This window comes from Schistocerca americana, chromosome X (assembly GCF_021461395.2).
Source record: "Schistocerca americana isolate TAMUIC-IGC-003095 chromosome X, iqSchAmer2.1, whole genome shotgun sequence".
NCBI classification, from domain to species: Eukaryota; Metazoa; Arthropoda; class Insecta; order Orthoptera; family Acrididae; genus Schistocerca; species Schistocerca americana.
Genome location: NC_060130.1, coordinates 219,350,508 through 219,367,608, shown reverse-complemented (window position 1 = coordinate 219,367,608; position 17,101 = coordinate 219,350,508).

The window sequence follows — 17,101 nt, the reverse complement described above, 5'->3', positions numbered from 1 at the left end:
TTACCAAAAAATAAAAATGAATATGTCAACTCACCTCGAATGCTTAGAGGTCCAGAATCGGTGTACATGTTTCGAAGGGAATTTCAGTAGTGTTTAGAATAGCTATTGCGCACTTGTTTTAAGCAATATGTCTTTAGTGATCGAGATAGAGATTTAATGTTCCATCAGCATCAAAGGTTTTACCTGATTTTGAAACTGTCTATAACGATGGGTTTCCTCACAATATTATTAGTTTTCCTTCGTGTCGATTCCAGTAAACCATGCGGCTTATTTTTCCGTTCCTGACTTATGTGTCCTACTGGGTGAGGCTGACGTTTGCATAGATTGCAGCCCTTTAATTGGGACTGGTAATATTAGCCAACAGTTCTTTTTGGGCCTCCTCTTTAATACACGCTGTAATAACATTAGAGACGATTGAACGCTTGTTACTCCGCAAATACCTCCACTTCTTCGTATTCTGCACATTTTCTTGCAATGCTAGACGATTATCCGACACTTCCGGATATCGAAATACATCAGTAAGTATACAAAGTTAACTGACTGACACTGGCAACTAAGATCCCACGAGCAGAAACTACGTATATCACTGCACGCCGATCTACACTGCTAGACCGATAATGGGCTACACATTTTGGGTGCCCCTGTAGGCCGGTGGCAGCGGTCTTCCGGGAGAGGCCACGTCCCCCACCAAAAGCGCTGCTCGCTCTTGAGTTTACAGACACACTATAACATTTTAGGGCTACACCTCGGGCCGCGCAGGAAAAGGGAGACGGTGTATGTAAAGTGGTCAATCAGAGATTCAAATTTCACCAAACCATTGTTATTGATAGAAGCTTACCACTTACACATTTTGAGTGTACATGTTATTAGCTATCACTACTAATATTTTTGAGCTGAAAATAAGATTAGATTAGATTAGATTAGATTAATACTAGTTCCATGGATCATGAATACGATATTTCGTAATGATGTGGAACGAGTCGAATTTTCCAATACATGACATAATTAGGCTAATTTAACAACATACTTAAGTTAATATAACAACTTTATTTTTTGTGTTTTTTTTGTTTTTCTTTATTTTTTATTTTATTTTATTTTTTTATTTATTTTTTTTATTTTATTTTATTTTTTTATTTTTTTTCTTAATTTGTATCTAAAAATTCCTCTATGGAGTAGTAGGAGTTGTCATTCAGAAATTCTTTTAATTTCTTCTTAAATACTTGTTGGTTATCTGTCAGACTTTTGATACTATTTGGTAAGTGACCAAAGACTTTAGTGCCAGTATAATTCACCCCTTTCTGTGCCAAAGTTAGATTTAATCTTGAATAGTGAAGATTGTCCTTTCTCCTAGTATTGTAGTTATGCACACTGCTATTACTTTTGAATTGGGTTTGGTTGTTAATAACAAATTTCATAAGAGAGTATATATACTGAGAAGCTACTGTGAATATCCCTAGATCCTTAAATAAATGTCTGCAGGATGATCTTGGGTGGACTCCAGCTATTATTCTGATTACACGCTTTTGTGCAATAAATACTTTATTCCTCAGTGATGAATTACCCCAAAATATGATGCCATATGAAAGCAATGAGTGAAAATAGGCGTAGTAAGCTAATTTACTAAGGTGTTTATCACCAAAATTTGCAATGACCCTTATTGCATAAGTAGCTGAACTCAAACGTTTCAGCAGATCATCAATGTGTTTCTTCCAATTTAATCTCTCATCAATGGACATACCTAAAAATTTGGAATATTCTACCTTAGCTATATGCTTCTGATTAAGGTCTATATTTATTAATGGTGTCATATCATTCACTGTACGGAACTGTATGTACTGTGTCTTATCAAAATTCAGTGAGAGTCCGTTTATAAGGAACCACTTAGTAATTTTCTGAAAGACAGTATTGACAATTTCATCAGTTAATTCTTGTTTCTCAGGTGTGATTACTACACTTGTATCATCAGCGAAGAGAACTAACTTTGCCTCTTCATGAATATAGAATGGCAAGTCATTAATATATAATAAGAACAACAAAGGACCCAAGACTGACCCTTGTGGAACCCCATTCTTGATAGTTCCCCAGTTTGAGGAATGTACTGATCTTTGCATGTTACGAGAACTACTTATTTCAACTTTCTGCACTCTTCCAGTTAGGTACGAATTAAACCATTTGTGCACTGTCCCACTCATGCCACAATACTTGAGCTTGTCTAGCAGAATTTCATGATTTACACAATCAAAAGCCTTTGAGAGATCACACAAAATCCCAATGGGTGGTGTTCGGTTATTCAGATCATTCAAAATTTGACTGGTGAAAGCATATATGGCATTTTCTGTTGAAAAACCTTTCTGGAAACCAAACTGACAGTTTGTTAGTACTTCATTTTTACAGATATGTGAAGCTACTCTTGAATACATTACTTTCTCAAAAATTTTGGATAAAGCTGTTAGAAGGGAGATTGGACGGTAATTGTTGACATCAGATCTATCCCCCTTTTTATGCAAAGGTATAACAATAGCATATTTCAGTCTATCAGGGAAAATGCCCTGTTCCAGAGAGCTATTACACAGGTGGCTGAGAATCTTACTTATCTGTTGAGAACAAGCTTTTAGTATTTTGCTGGAAATGCCATCAATTCCATGTGAGTTTTTGCTTTTAAGCAAGTTTATTATTTTCCTAATTTCAGAGGGAGAAGTGGGTGAGATTTCAATTGTATCAAATTGCATAGGTATGGCCTCTTCCATTAACAGCCTAGCATCTTCTAATGAACACCTGGATCCTACTATATCCACAACATTTAGAAAATGATTATTAAAAATATTTTCAACTTCTGACTTTTTGTTCGTAAAGTTTTCATTCAATTTGATGGTAATACTGTCTTCCTCTGCTCTTGGTTGACCTGTTTCTCTTTTAATAATATTCCAAATTGTTTTAATTTTATTATCAGAGTTGCTTATTTCAGACATGATGCACATACTCCTGGATTTTTTAATAACTTTTCTTAATATAACACAGTAGTTTTTATAATGTTTGATAGTTTCTGGGTCACTACTCTTTCTTGCTGTCAGATACATTTCCCTTTTCCGGTTACAAGATATTTTTATACCCTTAGTAAGTCATGGTTTGTTACAAGGTTTCTTACGAGTATATTTAACTATTTTCTTGGGGAAGCAGTTTTCAAATGCATTTACAAAAATGTCATGAAATAAATTATATTTTAAATTGGCATCAGGTTCACAGTACACCTCATCCAGTCTAACTGCTGTAGGCTTTCCCTGAAATTTGCAATTGTTAAATCGTTGACTGAACGTACTACTTTGGAGGACTGTTTAGTATTGCTGAATGGAGCTGTGTCATATATTGTAACTAGCTGTGCACCATGATCAGAAAGACCATTCTCAACAGGCTGAGCATTTATCTGGTTAAACTTATCTTGGTCTATAAAGAAGTTATCTATCAGTGAGCTGCTATCCTTTACCACCCGAGTAGGAAAATCAATAACAGGTGTCAAATTGAAAGAACCAAGTAATACTTCAAGGTCATTTTTCCTATTACCCTCTTTCAGAGAATCTACATTGAAGTCCCCACAAATAATAATTTGCTTCCCCCTGTCTGACAGATAGCATAACAAGGAGTCCAAATTTTTCAGAAATAGATGAAAATTTCCTGATGGGGACCTATATACAGTTACAGTTATAAATGTGCCTTTATTTAATTTAAGCTCACAGGCACATGCTTCTATATGTTTCTCTACACAAAACTTTTTTGTTTCTATACTTTTTGCACAATGATAACTTTTGACATATATGGCAACTCCTCCTTTCTCCATATTTTCTCTCATTACATGTGCAGAGAGCTTATAACCACTTACATTTACCTTCTCCATATCAGTAACATAATATACTGGAACTACATGCCCTTTTCTGAAGGCTTACGTAATGACCAATTTTCCGCACCTTAGTGGGTACTGTGGCCAGTGCCATCGCAGCAGTATCCCATGTTTGTTTTACTGATTTCTGGACAAATTTTTAAGGCGTCTTCACGTCTTAGTATCTGAAACAATACCAAGCGGCTGCAGCAGCCCGTTTTCAGTCGGCCTTTTGGGTTCGGCCAAATAGAAGAGACGGTTTTAAATAGTGTAAGTTCAAAATGGTTCAAATGGCTCTGAGCACTATGGGACTTAACTGCTGTGGTCAGTCCCCTAGAACTTAGAACTACTTAAACCTAACTAACCTAAGGACATCACACACATCCATGCCCGAGGCAGGATTCGAACCTGTCGCGATTCGGTCGCGCGGTTCCAGACTGAAGCGCCTAGAACCGCTCGGTCACAACGGCCGGCTAAAAACTAACAGAACGAGCTTCCTCTGTCAGTATCACCGACAACAATGGTGATATATATTAACACTAGTCTGACCAATTCTCGGCAGGCAGCAATCCTGTTCAGGGGGAAAAAATAGGCAATGGCCACTCTTCCCGTTCTGGCCACGTTACTACACCTTCCCCCATCGATCTTACTGATTTATGGTGTTTACCAATTAACAGTATGCTATATTAGTTATTAACAGTAATTGCAATATCGGACACTACCATAAATGTTTTGCATGACATTTTTCTTTTGCTCGTTGCATTGTATTACAACAGCCTTAATTTTATTGGATATTACTCGTTACAACGATGTACTACATCTGCAGATGACCGTCTCTGTAATGCACACTCAAGTATCCAAGTTACCTACGTTTGACTTGTATACCATGGCAGCTGATCTGTGCTAACTGCCCACGCTCGTGAATTGTTAGCGTTGGAAGACGAACACTAACGTATCATTGGCCACGCTCCATTCGACTGTGCCCCTGACGTAAGCGACAAACTTTAAGTTTCCCAATGCCGAATTCACTAACGTCAATTAAAATTAAATATAATCGAGTAAACAAACATTTTGAAAACGTGGTTATTCTAATTATCGATGCTCTTGAGGAGAGCTGCATGTACGTAGGCAAGATTTTTGTGGCTTTGAGCAGGTCTAATGGAAATCAAGACTCATGTTTCATGAGATATTGTGTTCGGATATTTAGTCCTCGAAAAGAGCAACTGCCAAATCCCCTATGATCAATTCATTTAGGTTGAAAATTCATGCAGTTGCGTAACCTGCTGCGTGAATCTACATCCTAAACATCCTAAATGACACAAAAAAATTATCTTTTTCTGTTATTGTCACTGTATAAGAGCAAGTATTACTGTTTAAGAAGTCAAACCATTGTTTAAAAAGTGGCAGGCTTTCAAGAATCATTTGATAATGGATAAAATAAAACTAATTCATGTTATTGTGCATTGAACTAAAAAATCAAGTCTCTACTAACACACTAATATTTCTGATGTAAAGCTAATAGGAGTAATGAGAAGTGATGTCAATTACTGTATTCCATAACGTCTGTTATAAGTTTAATAATAAATAGTGCTCTGTTACTTACAAGGGAACCTCCCCATCGCACCCCCCTCAGATTTAGTTATAAGTTGGCACAGTGGATTGGCCTTGAAAAACTGGACACAGATCACTCGAGAAAACAGAAAGAAGTTGGGTGGAACTATGAAAAAAATAAGCAAAATATACAAACTGAGTAGTTCATGTGCAAGATAAGCACCATCAAGGAGTATTTGAGCTCAGGAGCGCCGTGGTCTCGTGGGTAGCGTGAGCAGCTGCGGAGCGAGAGGTCCTTTGTTCAAGTCGTCCCTCGAGTGAAAAGTTTAATTTTTTATTTTCAGACAATTATCAAAGTTCAGGCACTCACACATAATCAACTTCGCTCTCCAAAATTCCAGGACATGTTCAGATTTGCTTGGACATATGCAGGATTTGACGGTCTACACACGGAAAAATTTGAAAATGTTAAAAACATATGTTTTGACAGAGCACAGGGAAAACTGTGAGACTGTTGCATTCATTTGTTGCAGTTTATGTGACAAAGTCTTATGTTTTCATCAGTTTTTTGGGAGTGATTATCACATCCACAAGAAAACCTAAATCGGGCAAGGTAGAAGAATCTTTTTACCCATTCGCCAAGTGTACAAGTTAGGTGGGTCGTCAACATATTCTTGTCATGTGACGCACATTCCGTCACCAATGTCGTATAGAATATATCAGACGTGTTTTCCTGTGGAGGAATCAGTTGACCTATGACCTTGCGATCAAATGTTTTCGGTTCCCATTGGAGACGCACGTCATTTCGTCTACTAATCGCACGGTTTTGCGGTGCGGTCGCAAAACACAGACACTAAACTTATTACAGTGAACAGAGACGTCAATGAACGAACGGACAGATCATAACTTCGAGAAAATAAAGAATGTGAATTTTTCACTCGAGGGAAGACTTGAACCAAGGACCTCTCGCTCCGTAGCTGCTCACGCTAACCACGGGACCACGGGAACACTGCGCATACGCTCTCCTTGTTGTTGCCTATGTTGCACATGGACTACTCAGTTTGTATATTTTGCTTATTTTTTCATAGTTCCACACAACTTCTTTCTGTTTTCTCGATTGATCTTTGTTCTGTTTTTCAAGGCCTATCCACTGTGCCAACTTATAACTAAATCTGAGGGGGGTGCGATGGGGGGGTTCCCTTGTTAGGTCTACAGTTCAAATGGCTCTGAGCACTATGGGACTTAACAGCTATGGTCATCAGTCCCGTAGCACTTAGAACTACTTAAACCTAACTAACCTAAGGACATCACACAACACCCAGTCATCACGAGGCAGAGAAAATCCCTGACCCCGCCGGGAATCGAACCGGGGAACCCGGGCGCGGGAAGCGAGAACGCTACCGCACGACCACGAGCTGCGGACATAGGTCAACGGTTAGTCGACATTAAACTGTAGCTGAGTCTATATTTCCACATTAAGCAGGCCAGTTTACAGGAAAAGCCCAACATTGCTCTTTAAACAACATTAAATTTGCGTGCATTTGTCGCATCTTTTTTCGTCTGTCCTCCATTGATTTAGCTTCGCACAAATGATGCAACCTACAAGTGAAGTAATGTTTTAACAGAAGCTTTGTCAAAATGCTCTACTGACATTCGTCTTCAAATTCTGTTTCCTATTTTATCAGCAGTTTTATCAGCATGCACTAACATTTTTCTCCAAATTAAGAGGACACTATTAGGTGATCATACCCAGTAAATAAACTCAGTCTGTCCCGCAATAATCTGAATATATCAAGATATAAATTTATGAGAAAATTATTCTCCTCTACTGCCATCTGACAATTCCGTAACACCCTTTCCGCCACTTTTAACATATGGTACACTGGGCACGATTAATGATACAGAAAATAGTTTAACGTCGAATTTCGACTGTAAATCAAAGCTTCTGTTGCATCAAAGAGGTATGTGATGTTTATGTAAGTCTTTGTGTTGCGTCCACTTAACTAAAATGCCGAGTGTGTTGGCGTTATAAAATATGGCGGCTAGTGGTGTTTGTTGCTGCCAGCCACGCACACACAGCCTTTTTATGTTGATTATTTACCCCATTGGTTCTGAAGGTCAAAACTGGCTCTACTGCCCATGCTCAGTTTCGCGTTACTTTGTGTCCGAAACAAATTTAAGGTTCGTTCGAATAAATATGTCACAACCGAACGAATCCGTTTTCAGTCATAACCTCGCCATTCTCCTGGAGTCCACAACTACGCAGCGTCTAATGGCGTCTGCCGATCCACCGTGGGGAAATCCAGGCCACTTCCGCTCGCTGGCGGGCCACGTATCTACCCACACCCCTGTGACGTCGTTAGCCGCTGCTCTGGCGATTGCACGCCGGCCCTTACTGGTCCGTAGACGGCCATAGTGCTCCAATTTGCCAGCCGCATTTCGGTCAGTTAAACCTTCCGTACCATGACCATCATAGGGGGATGATGGAAAAAAGTAAATGTATCACAGCTGCGGGATCTACGATGTGTCTGTTCTTTTGAAGGAACAGACACCATGCTATCATATAATTGATAAGCCTGGTGAGCAATGGATCTACTTTCTGTAGAATGCACGAAAGACGTCCGACTTGCTGTGGGCATCTCTGAGTAGCGTACAGGAGTATAATGAACAGGGAATGTGGACAGGTGGCGCCGGTGGGAGTATGGATCGCTCGTGACGCGTACCGAGATTGCGTTATCACAACTGCACGGACTGTGTCCCGGAAGGCGCCGTGGTTACCGCACCTGCCTACTAAGCAGAAGATCCAGGGTTCGAATCGCGGTCCGGTACACATTTTCCCTCGTCGCCACTTATTCCGCTTAATGTCCCGCTGCAGCTGACAGCAATGATCCTCCTTCCATTTACATATAGTAAATGTGTCAATTTGAGGTAAGGAAACCTGGTCGGGAAACAACCGAGTCGATCATTATAGTTGAGATGATGATGATGATGATGATGATGATGATATTTGGTTTGGGGCCGCTCAACTGCGTTGTTATCAGCGCCCGTATATATTCCCAATCCTTGCAAAGTCCAGTCTCGCCACTTTCCCGAATGATGATGCAATGATGAGGACAACACAGACACCTAGTCCCCGGACGGAGAAAGTCCTGGCCCTTCCGGGAATCGAACCCGGGACCCTGTGATCCAGAGGCAGCAACGCTAGCCACCATACCACAGCTGCGGACGAACGTTATAATGGAACACACGTACCGATACTGTTCTTGCCAAAAATGTAGTGTATGCAACTTCCAAAAGTGGTAGTATGGACCAAATCAAGACAGGAAAGTGCAGTAAACATGGGCTCTACGATGCATTCCTTAGGAGCTATGACCACTTGTTCATCTTCGCTGCTGTGAAACTCTTCTCTTCTGATAACTGAAGCTAGCTTCACAAGCCAAGATAGCTAATAAAAAAGTATTTTATTCGATGACCGGTTTTGACAGAGCTATGCTGTCATCATCGTATCTTATGCTTCAAAATTTTTGACGACATATTCCTGACTGTAAATGGGGTGGAAAAAGGTCCTATGAACATGTGTCCGGAAATACATCGTTGTCAAGGTAGATTCAGGCTTCCATTCAGTCACTCGTTGACATGTCTGGTTTGGCAGTGGAAGATAGCAAAAAGAAGACCGAAGTTTCAAATTCCACGTTTAATAAAGCGCTCACGCAGGAGAATCGTACAATCGTTCGACCATCGTACAGAGTCCTGTATGCATGACATAGTGGTAAGCATCCCTGGCGCAAAGAAACAATTGAAACAGTTCAACAAAAATAAGTCACCATGTCCGGATACAATCCAATTCCGTTTCACAAAGAGTAATTCCTGTACGTCATTGGCCCCAAACTTTGCATTTATCGTCAATATCTCGACTAGTGCAAAGTGCGAAGCGACTGGAAATAAGCGCAGGTAACTCCTGTGTATAAGAAGCGTAAAAGAACGGACCCGCAAAATTACAGGCCAATATCCTTAACATCGGTTTGCAACAGAATTCTAGAGCTTATTCTGAGCTCGAATATAATAAAATTTCTAGAGACAGAAAAGCTCATTTACACGAATCGGCTTCTGCTTACAAAGCATCGCTCGTGCGAAACCCAGCTATTTCTTTTCTCACATGATAGCCTGTTGTTCTTCATCCACAGTTCGCAGTATAATTCCATACTGTTAGATTTCCGAAAAGCATTCGACACGGTACTCCAAAGCAGACTGGTAACGATTGTATATGCATACGGAATAGCTTCCCAGATATGTGACAGGCTAGAAGACTTCTTAAGTAATAAAACCCAGTATGTTGTCCTCGACGGCGAGTGTTCGTCAGAGACAGGGGTAACATCAGGAGTGCCCCAAGGAAGTGTGATACGACCGTTACCATTTTCTATATACACTACTGGTAATTAAAATTGCTACACCAAGAAGAAATGCAGATGATAAACGGGTATTCATTGGACAAATATATTACACTAGAAGCGACATGTGATTAAATTTTAACGCAATTTGGGTGCATAGATCCTGAGAAATCAGTACCCAGAACAACCACCTCTGGCCGTAATAACGGCCATGATACGCCTGGGCATTGAGTCAAACAGAGCTTGGATGGCGTGTACAAGTACAGCTGCCCATGCAGCTTCAACACGATATCACAGTTCATCAAGAATAGTGACTGGCATATTGTGAAGAGCCAGTTGCTCGGCCACCATTGACCAGACGTTTCCAATTGGTGAGACATCTGGAGAATGTGCTGGCCAGGGCAGCAGTTGAACATTTTTTGTATCCAGAAAGGCCCGTACAGGACCTGTAACATGCGGTCGTGCATTATCGTGCTGAAATGTAGGGTTTCGCAGGGATCGAATGAAGGGTAGAGCCACGGGTCGTAACACATCTAAAATGTAACGTCAACTGTTGGAAGTGCCGTCAGTGCTAACAAGAGGTGACCGAGACGTGTAACCAATGGCACCCCATACCTGCACCCCGGGTGATACGCCAGTATGGCGATGACGAATACACGCTTCCAATGTGCGTTCACCGCGATGTCGCCAAACACGGATGCGACCATCATGATGCTGTAAACAGAACCTGGATTCATCCGAAAAAATGACGTTTTGCCATTCGTGCACCCAGGTTCGTCGTTGAGTACACCATCGCAGGGCGCTCCTGTCTGTGATGCAGCGTCAAGGGTAACCGCAGCCATGGTCTCCGAGCTAATAGTCCATGCTGCTGCAAACGTCGTAGAACTGTTCGTGCAGATGGTTGTTGTCTTGCAAACGTTCCCGTATGTTCACTCGGGGATCGAGACGTGGCTGCACAATCTGTTACAGCCATGCGGATAAGATGCCTGTCATCTCGACTGCTAGTGATACGAGGCCGTTGGGATCCAGCACGGCGTTCCGTATTACCCTCCTGAATCCACCGAGTCCATTGGATTTCGATCAACGCGAGCATCAATGTCGCGATACGATAAACCGCAATCTCCATAAGCTACAATCCGATCTTTATCAAAGTCGGAAACGTGATGGTACGCATTTCTCCTCCTTACACGAGGCATCACAACAACGTTTCACCAGGCAACGCCGGTCAACTGCTGTTTGTGTATGAGAAATCGGTTGGAAACTTTCCTCATGTCAGCACGTTGTAGGTGTCGCCACCGTCGCCAACCTCGTGTGAATGCTCTGAAAAGCCAATCATTTCCATATCACAGCATCTTCTTTCTGTCGGTTAAATTTCGCATCTGTAGCATGTCATCTTCGTGGTGTAGCAATTTTAATGGCCAGTAGTCTACATATATGATCTGGCAGATAGGGTTGTTTGTTTGTTTTGTTTTGTTTTAGGGCGCAAAAAACAACTGAGGTCATACGCGCCCAAGTCAAAACCATAGAACGCAAACACAGAGACAAGGGAAACGGCTATATGTCAGCCCCAATGGAAAGAATAGGAGGCATCTAAACAAGGCACGGGGAAACAGGGCTAAAAAAACACCATACAAAAGTCATGATCCAAAACTAAAAATTAAATGGCCTTCACCATATTGCTTCGGCGGATAAACTGTAAAATGCGGGTGGCAGCACGCGCGTCAATTGCTAAAAACAGCTAATAAATCAGATGGAAAACCCAAGATGGAACATGAATTAGTAAAAAAGGGCATTCCAACACGTAGTGGCGGACTGTTAAAATTTGGGCGCAATGCGTACAAAGTGGTGCGGCAGCGCAACTGAGCAATTGACGATGGCTAAAAAGGCAGTGCCCAATACGCAGCCGAGTTGAAATAATCTCCTCCCGGCGGGCAGACAGGGTGGGCAGCAAACTGCGATTGTTCGCTGATGATGATGTGGTGTACAGGAAGGTGTCGAAGACAACTAACTGTAGTCTGATAAGTGATGACCTAAAAAATATTCTATTTGATGTGATTAATGGCAGCTGGCTCTTAAATTTTTCTTCATTAAGTGAATGCCAATGAGTAGGAAAACCAAACCCTTAATGTTCGGATACATTACTAGTGGTTTCCTGCGTCTCAGTACTTTTGAGGCAAACGGAGGATCGAGAAGAAGCGACTCCGGTCTCGTAAACTGACATACGGGCTAGAGAGCGGAGTGCTGGAAACATGCTCCTCCATATCCGCATCCAGTGACGCCTGTGGGCTGAGGATCACACGGCGGCCGGTCGGTACCGTTGAGCCTTCATGGCCTGTTTTTTTCCACCTTAGATTTCAATAGCACTCTTGAACCAGTCTTTTATTTCCGTCGTTATTTGAGACGGAAAACCTTGCAGATTCCCAACCTTCCGTTGTGCTCCATTTGTCGCCACAGAAGAATGCCCGTCTCATGGCAATCACATGTTTTTAACTTGATTCGCATACCACCTCAAATACATCGCGACCTGTGATTGTATAATCCATAGGTATGACATCTAGTAGCGTCTCGAAAACCAGTAGTTCCGTGTCTCAACACCCCGCACAAATACTACAAGCTACGCATAGTCTGTTACATCGGTGGTTTCCTCAGGTGCTGACGAATAAGCGACAAAAGTCTGACCTTTGTCCTTCACTTCGTTTTCCAGATTTGCGCCCATATCTCGGATCTGACAAGAAACTGCATGCTTGGAGAGGCAAACTCCTTCAAATTTCTTTACGTACCCTGCCGTTACGCGCTCTGGGACATCAGGCAACCACGATCTGAACAGCGTTTGGAAATGGTGCTCCACTTATTGCAATGATGTGTGCAGCACTGTTGCTTGCTCGTAATGCCGCAACGACTGAACGTTCCTCCTCGTAAGAGATATGGAATTAATTGCATGAAAGGCTTGTAAAAATTGAAACTGATGCATATGAAGAACAGTCAGCTCTGCGTTATAGTTTTTTCCCTGCTTCTAAATTACCCGTCGCTGTACTTGGCCCTTCAGTGCGCTGACGAAGTGCTTTCTTGCAACGCCGTCCAGCTCATCAAAATGCGCGGCGTGAAGGGTCACGTAGTAACGCTGAATACTGCACTTTTTCACTATACTAAGCAAGAATTTTTAAGCCTCATATAGAGCTAGAGACAAAGTCGCGAATCGTATCTCAACAGTCCCCGCACAAAGTCTACAATTTCGGAGTCAGCTACACAACAGGAATCGGGAATTGTTAAAAAAAATAGATTATAACTGGTCTCAAGCGGCAATTATCAGATAAATAACAATGACGGTACGGAATCATTTATTATAATATGTGGTATTAGTATGCGGATGGGGGGAATATTAATTTACAGACTATGTACACGTAGGACTTTTAGACAGCGTTAGAAATAATACTAACATACGTATGCATATATAATTGACCCTTACTTGTACTATATGAGGGATATTAGTGTTCTGTACAGAATAAATTGAGAAATAAAATAAAACTTATTTATATGATTCAGCCTATAACAGTGAAAGAGGGACAATGTAACATTATTACTAAAATATCGTAAATTTTTCTACTCCATATTTTATTCGAAGCAAGTCATAATTTATAGCTGATGCATTGGGTAACTACAATTATGAAGTCTCCAGTGGTATGTCACATACGAAGTAACTGCAACATCCCTGTTTTACACCCTATACAGATAATACTCTATTGGCTGGAACCGCGAATTGGTACCAACTGCAATTGTAAATTTTACGAAGGTTTAGTAATCTAGGGTTAAGATTCTGTCTTCGTCGTAGTCCACATGTCGACTTCCCCTGGATTCCATGCCTTGTAGTGAAGGTTGGGCGGTCACCAAACCAGCTTGATTTTTTTGGAGGGGGACCATGTTTTTTATTCGCTCAGTTTCTATGTGTTCACTTGTTGTGAATGATGCGGAGCATTTGGCCAAAAAATACGAAATATCTCCTTTTGCTTCTATTTCTGTCGTATTGGCTTGCCACATCCCAAAGGTATGGGAGAGCTTGAAAATTTTCAATTCTTTTAAATGTTGTCTTCATGGCAGGCAAATAGGAACTGACTCTGAAAAAGATACAGAATACAACAAGTCGTGCAACATTGTCTCAAGTCTCAGGTTCCACATGCAGACGGGCAACATGCGACAATGTTGCGCGACTTATTGTAGTGTGTACCTTCTCCAAGTCAGTTTCTACTTGGTTTCCGTGGAGACTATATTGAGAATAATTAAAGATTTTCAGGCCGTCCCATGTCCTTAGGATGTGATATCCCAGTACTACAGAAACAGAAGCAAAAGTATGTAGGCTATGGGGCATTTGGCCAAAAAATACGAAATGTCGAAATAAGACAGGGAGTAAGCCACACAATTCCAAATCACAATTGAGGAACAACACAAAAAGCAGTGCGAGTAAGAAAAAAATAGAACGTGCTTGTTCTCCGGAAAAAAAACTGACGGTACCGAGTAGAAACGAAATGATCAGAATAAAACAACTGTTAAATCAAACTACTACTAGACAAATGCGAGCGGGAGGGTATCGGAACCACAACAACGTAAAACGCTAAAAACAGGGGGAAAATGGCAAGAGAATGCTTTTAAACGGATCACCTGGTGACGTATAAGTGAAATGTTTGTGTGAACCACGCTGAGAAACCAAGAAAGAGAATTTGGTTATAAGCCGTTACCAGTGATCTACCATCCCCGACTGGCGCCACATCCTAAACGCACATTTACAAGGGCCACAAAAATAGTATGTTTCCGACTATCTATCCCGACAACGTTGTCCAGCAACATTGTAGCCACATATACAACAACAACACCAGCCGCTGTGGCCCGGCGATGTTTGCGGCAATACGTTTGTGGGACACAAGTGTGTACGTGGAACCACACTATTGCCACAAAATGGGCGAACGCGAGGTAGTGGAGGTGAGTGCGGCTCTACTGTTCTTAGGTCACACGAGGAATGAAAGAGTTTGGAAGAACGAGAGAAATCGCAGTTCCTTTTCAAGTAATCGCAATGGTTCTGAAAATGAAGCTCGTGGGCTGATGCTCGATTTATACCTGTCCGAGAATTTTACCAGAATGTCGAAACAAAATTTCGAATTTCTGAACAACTAAAATATGAAAGTGTGTACAGTATATGAGTTACATCGCCCTTTGGCATTCATCCGTTCGTTTTCGGCTACTGGTAATTCGTACAGAAGTTTAACGTACTGTAATATTTCTGGCTTATTCAGCAATCATATTAGGCTCCAGGAAGCTATTCCCAGGGCAGTGGAGATGCAAGAAGCATAGAGATGACACAATGTGGGATGAGGTACCAGTGACAGATGTTAGATTCGGTACCATTCCCGTGAGAAAGACCGCCTGCATAATGCTGCTGCTCTGTGATTGGCTGCTGTGTTCGGCGGTAGGGCGCACAAAACGTTAAACTTTAGTTGCTATTATTAATTAAACCTGTCATCCAAATTACTTCATTTTTTTTAAATAAACGTCTATTAACAGCCAGCTATCAACTAGTCGTTTCAAATTTATTAAAATCAAAGTATTACTAAAACAAAAGACTGACGGTATTACTGCCGATGCACTTCGGTGGCGTTCGGGTCACGCCTTGCTGGCTTGGCGCGCGAAGTTTCTCGGGCAGTCCGGCTCTCCAGTTCTGACCGTTCCGGTAGTATTTGTTTCATGCAGTTTTATTTACTACAGTTCCGACCGTCACTAGGTACAGACATGTTGTCTGTGGCAGGATGTATTTCATGTTATTTTAGCCAGATATAATGACTGTGGAAAGATATGTTCAATACGTTGTGATCAAGAATTGTTTCTCGTGTCTATATCAATAAAAACGCGAGTGGCATCCCAAATGAGTTATAGTTTATTCGTAGCAGCAGTTCCTTGCGAAGTTAATTTCAGCCTCAAGAAAAAGAATCCACGACTTGCGTGCTCTTTTCTGCGCTGGGGACATCATCATCATGAAGACAGCAGGTTAGCGTAGTGGACAGGAACTTCTGTATTCCACACAGGGCAGTGGAAACAGCTAGGCACCTCACGTGTACTGCATGCACAGTGCAGATGTGCTCAGTGACTCGTCATCTGCAGTAATGCAGAGGAGGTAAAGAAGGATGAAAGTATTAACACTATCTCACTTTTATCCCTTTTTCTTGCCGTACATGGCATCCCTGGTGGGGAAAATCTTAGATGTTTGAGTGCTTTGGAGATATGAGGCTTGATCATTAGCAAGGACTATGAACTGTAAAAAATTCTTGGAAAAATTCATAACACCTAAAGTGTCTGTTCTGCTACTACATGACAATAGAAATGTGTAGGAACTGTTTCAAATGATCTTTGAACTGTGTTTGAACTCTTTCGAACTTCAGTTGAACGTCGATTTTTGATGCCACAGACAAGTTTTTTTTTATTCACGAGAACATAACGTCCGTGTATAGTAGATGCTAAAAGTGTTAAAGTGCAAGTGACAGAAAATCTAATACGTGTGCGCGGTCCATGGGATTACGTTTAATTTTCATTGAGATTTCGACGTGTCACGAGGCGACGCAACGCAGCGCGGGGAGGCAGAGCAAGCGGCCCCAGTTCTAAGCGTTAGGTGCGAACATCGGCAGCCAGCAGCGGGCGAGATCAGTAGCAGCCGCTGAACAGGGTGTTCCAGCAGTGCGGACAGCAGTACGACACTTCAGCTTCAGCAGTCAGAGCAGAGAAGGAGCTTCTCGACGGCAGCACGCAGAATTGCATCGAAGAGTAAGTGTTATTCTGGCGCAAATAACTAATCTCTGTAACGGACAGCCCGCATCTCGTGGTCGTGCGGTAGCGTTCTCGCTTCCCACGCCCGGGTTCCCGGGTTCGATTCCCGGCGGGGTCAGGGATTTTCTCTGCCTCGTGATGGCTGGGTGTTGTGTGCTGTCCTTAGGTTAGTTAGGTTTAAGTAGTTCTAAGTTCTAGGGGACTGATGACCATAGATGTTAAGTCCCATAGTGCTCAGAACCATTTTTTTGTAACGGACAGTAGAATAATATTTTAACTTCAAAGTCTGAAATTGATCCCTTTAAACAAATTTCGCTAAAATTTGTAATTTATATCAAGTGTAAAATGTCTGACAAAATTGAAAAAAGATATCCTCTTAGAAGTAGGGAAAGGGATTAAGTAGATATTGATGGCAATGATCCTCCAGATCAGCCACAAAACTTGCAAATAGATGATCTATCAGATAATTTGCAAAGTTTAGATAATG